The sequence below is a fragment of the Petaurus breviceps genome, unplaced genomic scaffold, assembly GCF_028583685.1.
Source record: "Petaurus breviceps papuanus isolate PSGF00001 unplaced genomic scaffold, PetGlider_PUasm1.0 103, whole genome shotgun sequence".
Classification (NCBI taxonomy): Eukaryota; Metazoa; Chordata; class Mammalia; order Diprotodontia; family Petauridae; genus Petaurus; species Petaurus breviceps.
The window spans coordinates 1,966,745-1,972,940 of NW_027185588.1; positions in this window are offsets into that span (position 1 = coordinate 1,966,745).

Below are 6,196 nucleotides of genomic sequence, written 5' to 3' on the forward strand. Positions count from 1 at the left end.
TAACTATGTTGGTGTTTCCAAGTTTCATGATAGAAATTATTTCTCTTGTAATTTAGATACAATTAGATTATAACCTTAGTTGTAAAAGAGTTGTCTAAAAACTTCTATTTTTCTTGAGTTTCTTTTATTAAGATTATAATAATGGTTTCAAAAATTTATCGTTTTGGGGTGGCTAGGTGGCACTGGCCCTGGAGTCAAGAGGACCTGAGTTCAAATGTGTTCTCAGACACTTAACACTTACTAGCTGTGTGACCTTGGGCAAGTCACTTAACCCCAATTGCCCTGCCTTCCCCCCTCCAAAAAGAAAAAAAGGACATTGAATAAATTTGGATAAATTGTTATGAAGGCTAATTTAAATCTGGGGAACTTTAATAACTGGAAATTAAATTTGTTCTAACACTCTGAAAATTTGTTTTACTGAAGGACACTTACACTAGCTTAGTTATAATGAATTCGGATTCTGGAAATTTTAAGATTGATCATTCAGATGTTTTTCCCTGTCCCTTAGTGAAGAGGGTGCCGCAGTGCTGGATTTCTGTTAATTCCTCTGATCCCAGTCTTTCTTTCTGTAAATCCTCTCATCACAGATCAGATTAGGTAGCTCATAACCACTATCATGGGGAGAGAGTGAAGGGGTTTGAGTCTTAGGCTCTATCAGAGTATCTGAGCATATTTCACTGAAAAGCCTTTGATAAAAAGAGACTTAAGGGAAAAATCTCTAAATTAATGTATCTGGGGCATTTTGAGTGGAGATTTCTAGCTGGAAAAAGGTGGAAGTATATATTAAAAAGAGCATTAGGATCGCATTGGTATGTAAATCTTGTAGATTGGAACTTTTTGTAACCTCAGAAAAGCAGGGGCAGAGGGGAGGAAGAAATGTGGCTCTCTTGGTATATAAATGGTCAGGCATTTAACTCCCTGTAGTTAGTAGGCAAGCAGCACAAAATTGGGGTATGATTACTTGGAATGTAAAGAAATGTAGGTAGTCTGAGTAATGGATTTGAAAGATTGGGAAAGAGAAATAAAGGTTTGAATGAAAATATGAAAGATAGGAAAAGTTTCTGTTTAAGAATGGATGGGGGTGAGCTGGACAACTGTATTAAGTGCCCTCTCCCTCCATCCTGGGTTGCTTTTGTGCTAATATCAGATGGTTTAAGCATGTTGAGAGGGAGTTATGAGCATAACTCTCATAACTTAAGGGAGGAGACTTCATGGAAACAACTTTATACAAAGCAAGCTGTGTGCAGGATAAATAAGCTAAAGAGCAGAAGCTCTTTTGATTAAGAGAGGTCAGGCCCAGGAATCATCCCTCAGTGGCCAAAGTATGGCTACCAATGACCTTCATTGGTACAGGGAGGTTCTTCCCATAGGAATTTCCCTACTCCTATAAAACATAGGTGTGGACCACAACCGAAACCAAAAGCCAGCCTCATTCTTATGCTCTGAATCCGGGCTATGCTGGTAAATGTTTCACAGCTGGCAGGGTGACAGGGTGGCCCAACAGGGTGCACAGACAGGACGCACTTGAAAATTTTCATTAGGAGCACTGTCTCCATCTAATCAACAAAAGCAACAATACATCGAGCCCAGGGCTGCAGACGCTGCCAGTTTTCCAAGGTCAACCTCTAACCACCAGCTCCAGTAGCTCTGCAGAGGGACGGTGGTATTCCTGAGGACAAGGCTTCTGCTGCTGCCGCTGCCGCTGCTGCTGCTGCCGCTGCTGCAGAATCCTATCTGGGCTCCCAGGATGGGGTCAGTGGGGAGGACACTAGTGGGATCTATAGGGATCATCACACGTTAGGAGCATTAGGACCTGGGCAAATCTGGCCAGACCTGAGACTTCTTAGATGGCCAAGCAGAATGGGGTTTGGGATTCAGTAGGGCTAGGGGCCCCCTGGGGCAGGGAAGGAGGATCCAGTGGGGAAGGGCCCTGGGCTTGTTGGGTGGGGTGGGGTGCGGTGGGGACACTGGGGAGGACTCCATTGGAACAGGCGGAGCAGAACTAGCTCCGTTCTAGTCAGGGGGGAGGAGCGATAGGCTTGCCCAATCCCCACCCCTGAGGAGAGGTAGGGACTCAAGTGGGGGTGTGCCCACAGGCATTCAGGTGCCCACCTTTGAGCCTCTGGCTTTAGGAACTTCCGATGTTCCAGATCCGTGTTTGTGTCTGGTTCCTGCAGACCCTGCTGTCTTCGCAATCTGAGGAGGAGGCAGATTCCAGGTGCTTTGAGGACCCCAGTGACCCCGACCATGCGGGAGCAGCCCGAGCTGGAGCTGGAGCCGAAGCCCGAGTGGGAGGAGTCATCGTGGGGGTTGCCCTCTCGGTCCGGCGTGGCCGTCACCACCATATGGAGGAGCGTGGGGCCCTGCGAGTGGCAGACGCTGGTTTGGGAGAGGCTGGCCGCGTTGGCTGTGATGCTGCTATTCTGGGATTTTATTCGCCTCCGAGAGCAGCGGCCAGGGTCGATCCTCCGCCATGGTCAAGCCCGTGGCCACCTCTGCCTTGGCTCCTGTTCTAGGCCTAGGCTCTGCCGGGCCGGCCACCTCCTCCCCGGCCCTCCGCTGCTGCCTCCACTCAGATGAGAGTGTGGAGGTCCTGGAGCCCTGCCCTCTATTTCCCGGCCTAGCAGACTCCACTCCCACAGCGTGCCCTCTGCGTGGTGCTAAGAATAACAACCCCTTTCGGCCTTTATTGTACCTGGGGGGCAGGAGCATGTGCCTCGCCATGGGTGGGGGCCACATCCCCTGTTCTCAGGCTCATTACACACCTGCCACCCTGTGTCCCAGGGGCATTGAGCCCAGGCTGGTCTGGCTATCTACAGCTGGCTCTTCGTCCACTGGGCCTCCTTTGGAGTTGGCAGGGCCCGACTCAACTTCCAGGCTGGACAGGACACCTGACCTCTGTGAGCCCCAGCTTCCTTAATCTGTTAGAAAGCCAGGGATGTGCTGAGGATGGAAAGAGGTGAGCTCTGGAAAGCATTTTGGAAAACTGAGAGCAGTATGTGAATGCTGTTGTCCCCTTTTCCTTGTACAGGCAGCAGCACCTAGGTTCAGATCCTGCCTCTTAGGAACTTGTGACTTTGGGCAAGTCACTCTGGTGAGGCTTAGGGCTACAACACTAGGTCTTGCAGGAAAGAATTGGACCCAAGCCTTTTTTCAACTAAAGTAAAACAAAGTTTATTAAACATCTGCCATTTTGGTTAGACTGAAGGACTCTGAGCATTTGTGACACTTGCCAGATAGACTCCGAGCCCTTGTGATAAGGTCCAGATTGAAGCTGAGTCTTCATGGAGGCAAGATGGATTTTACATGCAGAAAGACTGGGAGGGCTATAGAGGTAGTCCAGTAGTCTGGGATGACTGGAGGAGGGGCTTTAGGGAGGGTCTTGAAGGGAGTGACCAGTAGTCAGGCACCAGGAACCAAGACAAATGGATTTTGATAGGATAAAAAAATTTTATCAAAAAATTTTTGTTTCCAAATCTTTCTCAAACATAATCAGTACTTCCTGATTTTCTTTCCCATATGAATTCTTTCCCTCATCTATTTCCCCTTCAAGGAGGTATAATACATATGGGAATGGAAGGGGATTAGGTTGATGTACACATTGACAAATGGAAGGAGGCAGTCCCTTTAATATAGAGACCTACAACAAAATAATAATAAACAATCAATCGTCCATTTTAGATTCAGAAGTCTGGTCTCAAACAGCTGTCTGGTGGGGAACATCTTCTGATGAAGTTTTCTGGTCCAGCACAGCACCACAGCGTCTTCTTGTTACCTTCTTGTAGAAATAGGCTTTCCTGTGTCCATTCTCCTAGTAAGCTGATCTTGACGCGATTTTAAATTACCATTTAACCCTTATACCCTCATCATTCTTGTAAAATCGAAATGGGAACCATGACCATTTGTCACATTTAAGAAATTCACATTAGAGCCCAGTGGTTTCATGCTTTACGTTAATCCATTATTAATTCCCCCATCAGGAGGATGAGATTTCACTAATGAAATAATAACAGGCTCCAATACATGCATAGAATCAGAGTGCTCAATTTTAACACAGCACATACCAAGTCATAAAACAGTTCCAACTTCTGGTCATGTTTTGCTTCTTTTAAAACATTTACAAGAGAGATCACAAACCATTCTTCTTTCAATATTAACTAATTGTAACAAAACAGACAAGAATGATATTAACTGTGTAACAGAATAAGATTTTCACAAGCCCTTGATCTGATTATCTCCATATTACTAGGAAGAATAAAAAGGACCCAAACTTATACAGGAATATACATACTAGTAACAGATATCAAGACTGAATAGTGGATTTGGGGTGATAATCCTAAATCAAATAACTCAATCTCATACTTACATCTTACTATAGTACATCAGATGTTCCAGAACCAATCTATTATTCAATAGATTTGTTATTATGCTTACAAAGCTTTTGATTATAGAAAATTGTCTTAAAAGATTAGGGACATAACTAAAGGAAGGGAATACCATTACCCTAACATCATGTCCATTCCAGGCAGAAGCTGTGTAGACTGCCAACTCCATTGATCCAGGCTTAAAATCTGCCATAGTGGGGAAATGGAATCAGAAGAATTCTACCTCAGCTCATGCAGAATAGTCCCTCTCCCAACATTCACATGATCAACTTGGGCGATTCATAGATGAGCCTCACAGGGTTGCTGGCATTCTGGATCAGTGGCTCCACAGAATTTCCTCACAATTAGACATGGAGTCAAACTAAAGGTCGAATAAAGTCCTGAATAGCAAGTCCCAATAATCAGTTTCAGGTATGACTATAATCTCACATTGGTTAGGGAACATTTTTAAAGTGATCCTTAAGTAGCTTGCATGCCTTTCTAGTTCCTGATTAAATAACAACATAAAATCAAATTTCCCATTAAGATCATAAGGCATTGCTCTGATTGATTTGCATCTGTTTCCCAAGCTTATTTATCCTTCCCTAACCATGCTCCACCAGAAAGAATGAGATATACATATGATAGGTTCAAACATTACCTTTAACTTCTGTCTAGGTCATGGAATGAATTCAAATCAAAACAGGGACATCATCCCCATAAAACCTTCTATGTCTTTGGGCAACATAACTTCACAATAGTAACTTGAAATTCATCCCAACCTTAGTCTGTGGGATAATGATTCAACATTGTGTCTGTATCTTTATTTCTTTTCCTTTTATCTGATTCTTCCCATAACCTTCAAAAAGCAGTATCTATTCCAGGGATTTTATTCATTCACATGAACATGACTACCCATTCAACGTGAAAGCAGCAAGATTTCACATACTTGCATTATGCTCATATTTTTCACTGACTACCTGCTTTGATAACAGAAACCTGCCATAAAAAGGGAAAGCAAGGACCTGATTGGACAAAGCATCCCAGCTTTCAATATACAATATCACACCCACCTTCTAGCCAGACTCAGGAATAGTCAGGTGGCAAATTTTCCTTTTCAAAAGAACACAATGAGAAAACTGAGCCAGAAGGATCCCAACCCAGACTGAGGCTAGGATTGTCCTTTCAGTTTTTTCCCAGGTGCAAAACTCCAAGTCTGACAGTCCTATTCTCTCTGAGTAGCTAATGGCATCTCCCCTAGATGGTGTGTTATTGAGCTCAGAAGACCATTCCTTATAGTCCCACTAGCTTTTACATCAAATGGCAAGTTTCATTAATCAGAACTTTAGCAGGACTCACATCTTAAATTTTAAATTTGTCCTAAAAGTCAATGATGAGATCATTTGCAAATACCCAGCTAAACAAGTTTCTTGTTTAGAAACTTCATATATGAAAGTTCACCAGTTTGACACACTTGGCTTCAATTTTTTGAATACCCTTTACATAGAGACTATAACTTTAAGAAAGCAAGTTTCCCCAAATTTTGAGTCCAGCTGATTTGTAACCTCCTGCTGACTGGGTAATGCTTCCAGGCTTTCCAGCCCAGGGGCCCAAGGTAAGGGGTATTCAGTGTTTAAAGGTATGTTTAAAGATCTGTGGGTCCCTACCTATAGCTGTTGCTCTTCCTCCTTCCTCCCTCCCTTCCTTCCTTCCTTCCTTCCTTCCTTCCTTCCTTCCTTCCTTCCTTCCTTCCTTCCTTCCTTCCTTCTTTTCTTTCCCCTCCCCCTTTCCTTTCCCCTCCCCCCTCTCCTTCCCCCTTAATTTCTTTTTTT